This window comes from Triticum dicoccoides, chromosome 4A, assembly GCF_002162155.2.
Source record: "Triticum dicoccoides isolate Atlit2015 ecotype Zavitan chromosome 4A, WEW_v2.0, whole genome shotgun sequence".
NCBI classification, from domain to species: Eukaryota; Viridiplantae; Streptophyta; class Magnoliopsida; order Poales; family Poaceae; genus Triticum; species Triticum dicoccoides.
The window spans coordinates 69,896,812-69,905,246 of record NC_041386.1 but is presented as its reverse complement, the minus strand read 5'-3'; positions in this window follow the sequence as shown (position 1 = coordinate 69,905,246).

Here is an 8,435-nt window from a genome sequence, read left to right as displayed (position 1 = left end):
ACCCGCCCCCACAGTTGTGAAGTCGTGAGTGGGGCGATTCCCGCTGTCAGGAAGCTCCATGGAGATGCGACAACCACGGACAACGGGCATTGCAGAACCACGGACAGGAGGCACCGGTGCCCTCCTAGTGCCAGGCTTGGACTGGCCAACAGAGTGTCTTGGGGCCACATCATCCTCTTCTTCCCCAACATAGTCCGCATCATCCGGATCAGAGGCCGACGGACTTGTGGATGGTGCCCGCTTCTTCTTCTTGGCGGTGGTCTTATTCTTCTTAGGCTGAGCATGTTCATCGGAGTCAGTTGAGCCTTGCCGACGAGCGACCCAAGAAGAAACCTCAGGACGCTCGGGACCACAGTTCTTGGTACGAGCCATGTAGAACTCAGGCGGTGAATCCCACCGAACACCGGCCCCTCCCGAGAGACTCAAGCCACAACCCAAGAAATAGATTGGAGAGAATCATAGATCGGGAGGAGGAGAGTCCGTGGGCAGGAGATCGGGGCCGGAGATCGATGGAGACTGGCCGGGGCAGCGCCGAAGCACACCCCGGTGGCGGTGACTGTGTGGTGAGATGGGGAGAGGAAACGGGAGCGAATGAGTAACTCCCCCTAAAGCCCGAGCCCCTCCTATTTTATATGGTGCGGTGACGGGCCGGACATCTGGGGCATGGCCCGGATATCCGGCGACTGGAGGTCAGGGAGCAGAAGAAACAGGGCCAACGGGTCGGACATCCGGGGACCAGCCCGGAAATCCGGCATGAGAGGGTCAGGGAGCAAACTAAAAGAGGTTCAGGGCCCGGATGTCCGGCTAGGGCCCGGATGTCCGGCCACTGGAGGTGCATGATGGTGGCTTGAGCAGCAGAAGGGATTTTTCCAGGGCCCGGATGTCCGGCAGCGGAGCCGGATGTCCGGCCACTGGACAAAAAAATAGGATGGGAAAAGGATTTGCATGGGGTCAACACATAGAATTGAATATAGACTCCGCCAAGGAGTTTTTTTTAGATTTATATGGGTAGAAATCTGAGTCATCTATGGTCATACTAAGATAAAATAACCACCCAACCTAAATAAGTAATGAAAGGTCCACACAAAAAATGTACAAGCGGTGACTGAGGTCACCATGTTTGAGCATATGGACCATAGGACCGCAAAGATGTAGACTTTGGGCACATGGTCATGACTCCATCATATTAAAGCCCATAGTTCGAGAACCATGATACTTTGAGAGTGTTTGTTCTATTTATGCATTATGTAGAGTGAGAATATTCATGAATTGAATGTCTCCCCCTAAGTATATGCCTACATCAAGACAAGCCATTAAGTTCATGCATGAATGGGTACTAGATTTCACATAATATTGTCAAGCTCCAAGATACCAAGTTCACACCAAAGTTGACAAAACCTTGCTTCGTCCAATGGCTTGGTGAAAATATCTGCAAGTTGCATATCTGTGACAACATGAGCAATGTCAATATCGCCCTTCTCCACATGATCTCTCAAGAAGTGGTACCTAATGTCAATGTGCTTGGTGCGGGTATGATCTTTGGGGTTCTCAGCAATATTGATGGCACTTTCATTATAACATAGAAGAGGCACATGTCTATAGGTGATACCGTAATCCTTCAAAGTTTGCCTCATCCATAGTAACTGAGTTGCACAACTGGCGGTTGCAATATATTCACCTTCGGCGGTGGAGAGGGCAACACAATTTTGCTTCTTCGAGGACCAACTTACCAAGGAGCATCCAAGAAATTGACATGCATCGGAGGTGGACTTACAATCCACTTTATCTCCAGCCCAATCCGCATCTGTATACCCAATGAGATCAAACTTAGCATCCTTGGGGTACCATAGACCCAACTTTGGGGTGTGAACAAGGTATCTAAGAATATGCTTAACCACCTTATGATGACTTTCCCTAGGGGAAGCTTGAAATCTAGCACACATGCATACACTAAACATGATGTCTGGTCTAGATGCACAAAGATAAAGCAATGAACCAATCATAGAGCGGTATTTGGATCGGTCGAAGGGGATACCGTTTGTGTCTTCAGTGAGTACAATTTTGGTTGGCATGGGTGTCTTACATGAGCTAGCATTAGTCATGCCAAATTTTGCTAGAATATCCTTGAGGTATTTGGCTTGAGACAAGAAAATCCCTTCTTGAAATTGTTGAATTTGAAATCCAAGGAAGAACTTCAAGTCCGCATTGAGTGACATTTCAAAATTCTTGGTCATTGATGCCGCAAACTTCTTGCCTAAATGAATGTTAGGAGAACCAAAAATGATATCATCTACATAGATTTGGCATAAGATCAAATCACCTTTGTCCCTCTTAGTAAAAAGAGTATAATCGATCACCCCTCTCACAAAGCCATCATCAAGTGAAAACTTCTTAAGATAATCATACCAAGCACGAGGTGCTTGTTTGAGGCCCTACAAAGCCTTATGGAGTTTATACACATAGTCTTTGTGATCGAGGTCAACGAACCCAGGTGGTTGTGATACATATACTTCTTCTTGTAGAAGACCGTTAATGAAAGCACTCTTCACATCCATTTGATGTAATGTAAAGCCATTGAAAGCAGCATAAGCAAGTAAGATGCGAATGGATTCAAGACGGGCAACGGGGGCAAAGGTATCACCAAAGTCCAAACCTTCAACTTGTGAGTACCCTTGTGCCACTAACCTTGCCTTGTTGCGGATGATTACACCATTCTCATCTTACTTGTTCTTGAAAATCCACTTTGTTCCAATGACGTTGTGTTCTGTAGTTAGCCTCTTGACTAATGACCACACTTGATTGCACTCAAAACTATTCAACTCTTCTTGCATAGCAATGAGCGAATCATTGTCTATCAACGCATCTTGTACCTTGAGAGGCTCAACACTAGACACAAAAGAGAAGTGAGCACAAAAGTTTGTCAATTGTTTACGAGTGACTCTACCTTCCGATATGCCGGTGGGGATTTTATCAACATCAACACGACCGGCCACTCGAGGCATGATGGAGGTTAAGGTTTCGCGAGGTTCAACTTCATGTCCATCATCCACGTCCTCAACATATGGATCATTAATGTGTGGTGGAAAATCTTCTTCTTCTTCTTGCATTTGTTGAGGTTCATTGTCAATGATTGCACTTTCTTGTTCTTGCCCTTGAGGATGATCTTGTTCTTAATGATTATCATGAAGAGGAACTTGATCATCATCTTGTACTTGGACTATGGGCATTGGTTGATTAATAGGGGCTTGTGGTGGTATGGGTGTTGAAGTAGTTTGATGATGTGTGAGGCTTCCATCTTCTTCTTCTTCTTCATCATGAGGTTCTTGTTCCATTGGAAGAAGTGCACCAACACCTATCGTCAAGATATCTTGAGAAGAATCTTCTTCACCTACATCACTTAGATCAACTTGCTCCCCATGGGATCCATTAAATTCATCAAACACCACGTCACAAGTTTCTACAACACATCCATTGGATTTGTTGTAGACTCTATAGGCGTGAGAGTTTGATCCATAGCCAACAAATATGCCCTCAATGGTTTTAGATTGAAATTTTCCTAACCGCTCTCTCTTGTTGAGGATGAAGCATTTACACCCAAATACATGAAAGTACTTGACAGTTGGCTTATTCCTGGTTAGGAGCTCATATGGAGTCTTTTCCAATATCGTGCGGAGGAAGAGCCGGTTTGATGCATGACATGCAGTGTTGACGGCCTCGGCCCAAAAACTATGTGGCGACTTGTATTCATCCAACATGGACCTTGCCATCTCCACAAGGGTGCGGTTCTTCCTTTCTGCTACACCATTTTGTTGGGGAGTGTATGGAGCTGAATATTGATGCTCAATCCCTTCATCACTAAGGAACTCTTCCAAGGTGTAGTTCTTGAACTCAGATCCATTATCACTTCTTATTGCCAGAATTTCTTTGTCAAACTTGTGTTGTGCTTGCTTGGCAAAGTCAATGAAGGTGATCTTCGTCTCGTCCTTGGATTTGAGGAAGAAGACCCATGTATACCTTGAGTAATCATCCACAATGACAAGTCCATACTTTTTCCCACCAAGACTATCCCATGAAGGAGTCCCAAAGAGATTGATACGTCTCCAACGTATCTATAATTTTTGATTGCTCCATGCTATATTATCTACTGTTTTGGACTATATTGGGCTTTATTATCCACTTTTATATTATTTTTGGGACTAACCTATTAACCGGAGGCCCATCCCAGAATTGCTGTTTTTGCCTGTTTTAGGGTTTCGAAGAAAAGGAATATCAAACGGAATGAAACCTTCGGAAACGTGATTTTCTCACCGAATACAACTCAGGAGACTTGGACCCTACGTCAAGGCACATAACAGGAGGCCACGAGGTAGGGGGTGCACCTTACCCCCCCCAGGCGCGCTCCCACCCTCGTGGCCCCCCTGTTGCTCCACCGACATACTTCTTCCTCCTATATATATATATCCATGTACCCCCAAACGATCAGATACAGAGCCAAAAACCTAATTTCACCGCCGCAACTTTCTGTATCCACGAGATCCCATCTTGGGGCCTATTCCGGAGCTCCGCCGGAGGGGGCATCGATCACGGAGGGCTTCTACATCATCATCCAAGCCCTTCCGATGAAGTGTGAGTAGTTTACTTCAGACCTACGGGTCCATAGTTAGTAGCTAGATGGCTTCTTCTCTCTTTTTGGATCTCAATACAATGTTCTCCCCCCTCTCTCGTGGAGATCTATTCGATGTAATCTTCTTTTTACGGTGTGTTTGTTGAGAACGATGAATTGTTGGTTTATGATCAAGTCTATCTATGAATAATATTTGAATCTTCTCTGAATTCTTTTATGTATGATTGATTATCTTTGCAAGTCTCTTCGAATTATCAGTTTGGTTTGGCCTACTAGATTGGTTGTTCTTGCCATGGGAGAAGTGCTTAGCTTTGGGTTCGATCTTGCGGTGTCCTTTCCCAGTGACAGAAGGGGCAGCAATGCATGTATTGTATCGTTGCCATCGAGGATAACAAGATGGGGGTTTTATCATATTGCATGAAACTATCCCTCTACATCATGTCATCTTGCTTAAGGTGTTACTCTGTTTTTAACTTAATACTCTAGATTCATGCTAGATAGCGGTCGATGAGTGGAGTGATAGTAGTAGATGCAGGCAGGAGTCGGTCTACTTGTCTCGGACATGATGCCTACATACATGATCATACCTAGATATTCTCATAACTATGCTCAATTCTGTCAATTGCTCAACAGTAATTTGTTCACCCACCGTAGAATACTTATGCTCTTGAGAGAAGCCACTAGTGAAACCTATGGCCCCCGGGTCTCTTTCTCATCATATCAATCTCCATCACTTTATTATTGCTTTGATTTTACTTTGCCTTTTACTTTTTACTTTGCATCTCTATACCAAAAATACCAAAAATATTATTTATCATCTCTATCAGATCTCACTTTCATAAGTGATCGTGAAGGGATTGACAACCCCTAAGCGCGTTGGTTGCGTTGAGCTATTGTTTTTGTGTAGGTACAAGGGACTCGTGCGTAGCCTCCTACTGGATTGATACATTGGTTCTCAAAAACTGAGGGAAATACTTACGCTACTTTGCTGCATCATCCTCTCCTCTTCGGGAAATCCAACGCAGTGCTCAAGAGGTAGCAAGAAGAATTTCTGGCGCCGTTGCCGGGGAGTCTGCGCAAAAGTCAACATACCAAGTACCCATCATAATCCCTATCTCCCGCATTACATTATTTGCCATTTGCCTCTCATTTCCCTCTCCCACAATTCACCCTTGCCGTTTTATTTGCCCTCTCTCTCTCTCTCTATCCCCCTCTCTATTTGCCTCTTTTGCCCATTTGCTTTTTGTTTGCTTGTGTGTTGGATTACTTGTTTGTCGCGATGGCTCAAGATAGTACTAAATTGTGTGACTTCACCAATACCAACAATAATGATTTCCTTAGCACTCCGATTGCTCCTCTTACCGATGCTGAATCTTGTGAAATTAATACTGCTTTGCTGAATCTTGTCATGAAAGATCCGTTCTCCGGCCTTCCTAGTGAAGATGCCGCTACCCATCTTAATAGCTTCGTTGATTTGTGTGACATGCAAAATAAGAAAGATGTCGATAATGATATTGTTAAATTGAAGCTATTTCCTTTTTCACTTAGGTATCGTGCTAAAGCTTGGTTTTCATCTTTGCCTAAAAATAGTATTGATTCGTGGAACAAGTGCAAAGATGCTTTTATCTCTAAGTATTTTCCTCCCGCTAAGATCATCTCTCTTAGAAACGATATTATGAATTTTAAGCAACTTGATCATGAACATGTTGCACAAGCTCGGGAGAGAATGAAACTAATGATACGTAATTGCCCTACTCATGGTTTAAATTCGTGGATGATTGTTCATAATTTTTATGCCGGATTGAATTTTGCTTCTAGAAATCTTTTAGATTCGGCCGCGAGAGGCACTTTTATGGAAATCACTTTAGGAGAAGCTACTAAACTCCTAGATAATATTGTGGTTAATTATTCTCAATGGCATACTGAAAGATCTACTAATAAAAAGGTGCATGCGATAGAAGAAATTAATGTTTTGAGTGGACAGATGGATGAACTTATGAAATTATTTGCTAATAAGAGTGTTTATTCTGATCCTAATGATATGCCCTTGTCTACTTTGATTGAGAATAATAATGAATCTATGGATGTGAATTTTGTTGGTAGGAACAATTTTGGTAACAACACGTATAGAGGAAATTTCAATCCTAGGCCTTATCCTAGTAATCCATCTAATAATTATGGTAATTCTTACAACAATTCTTATGGAAATTATAATAAGATGCCCTCTGATTTTGAATCTAATATTAAAGAATTTATTACTTCGCAAAAGAATTTTAATGTTATGATTGAAGAAAAACTGCTTAAGATTGATGATTTGGCTAGGAACGTTGATAGAATTGCTCTTGATGTTGATTCTTTGAAACTTAGATCTATTCCACCTAAGCATGATATCAATGAGTCTCTCAAAGCCATGAGAATTTCCATTGACGAGTGCAAAGAAAGAACCGCTAGGATGCGTGCTAAGAAAGATGCCTTTATAAAAGCGTGTTCTTCTAGTTCCTATGAAAATAATGATGAAGATCTAAAAGTTATTGATGTGTCCCCTATTAAATATTTGTTTTGCAATATGAATCTTGATAATGATGGAACTGAATATGATCCACCTTTACCTAGAAGGCGTCCCAATAATTCTGAATCTTTTAATCTTGATGCTAAATTTGATAAAAGTGGGATTGAAGAAATTAAAACCCTAGATGTTGCTAAACCCACTATTATGGATTTCAAGGAATTTAACTATGAAAATTGCTCTTTGATTGATTGTATTTCCTTGTTGCAATCCGTGCTAAAATCTCCTCACGCTTATAGTCAAAATAAAGCGTTTACTAAACATATCGTTGATGCCTTGATGCAATCTTATGAAGAAAAACTTGAATTGGAAGTTTCTATCCCTAGAAAACTTTATGATGAGTGGGAACCTACTATTAAGATTAAAATTAAAGATCATGAGTTTTATGCTTTGTGTGATTTGGGTGCTAGTGTCTCTACTATTCCCAAAACTTTGTGTGATTTGCTAGATTTCCGTAATTTTGATGATTGCTCTCTAAACTTGCATCTTGCGGATTCCACTATTAAGAAACCTATGGAAAGAATTAATGATGTTCTTATTGTTGCAAATAGGAATTATGTGCCCGTAGATTTTATCGTTCTTGGTATAGATTGCAATCCTTCTTGCCCTATTATTCTCGGTAGACCTTTCCTTAGAGCGGTTGGTGCAATTATTGATATGAAGGAAGGGAATATTAGATTTCAATTTCCATTAAAAAAGGGCATGGAACACTTCCCTAGAAAGAAAATAAAATTACCATATGAATCTATCATGAGAGCCACTTATGGATTTGCTACCAAAGATGGCAATACCTAGATCTATTCTTGCTTGTTATGCCTAGCTAGGGGCGTTAAACGATAGCGCTTGTTGGGAGGCAACCCAATTTTATTTTTATTCCTTGCTTTTGCTCCTTTTTAGTAATAAATAAATTATTTAGCCTCTGTTTTGGTTGTGTTTTTTGTGTTTAATTATTGTTTGTGCCAAGTAGAACCGTTGGGAAGACTTGGGCAAAGTCTTGTTGAACTTGCTGTAAAAAACAGAAACTTTAGCGCTCACGAGAACTGCTGTCATTTTTATTTGGAGAGTGCTATTTAGTTAATTATTTTTGAAGAATATTAATAGATAAATTCCTCACGTCCAGCAATTTATTTTAGAATTTTTTGGGTTCCAGATCTTGCGCTAGCTACAGATTACTACAGACTGTTCTGTTTTTGACAGATTCTGTTTTTCGTGTGTTGTTTGCTTATTTTGATGAATCTATGGCTA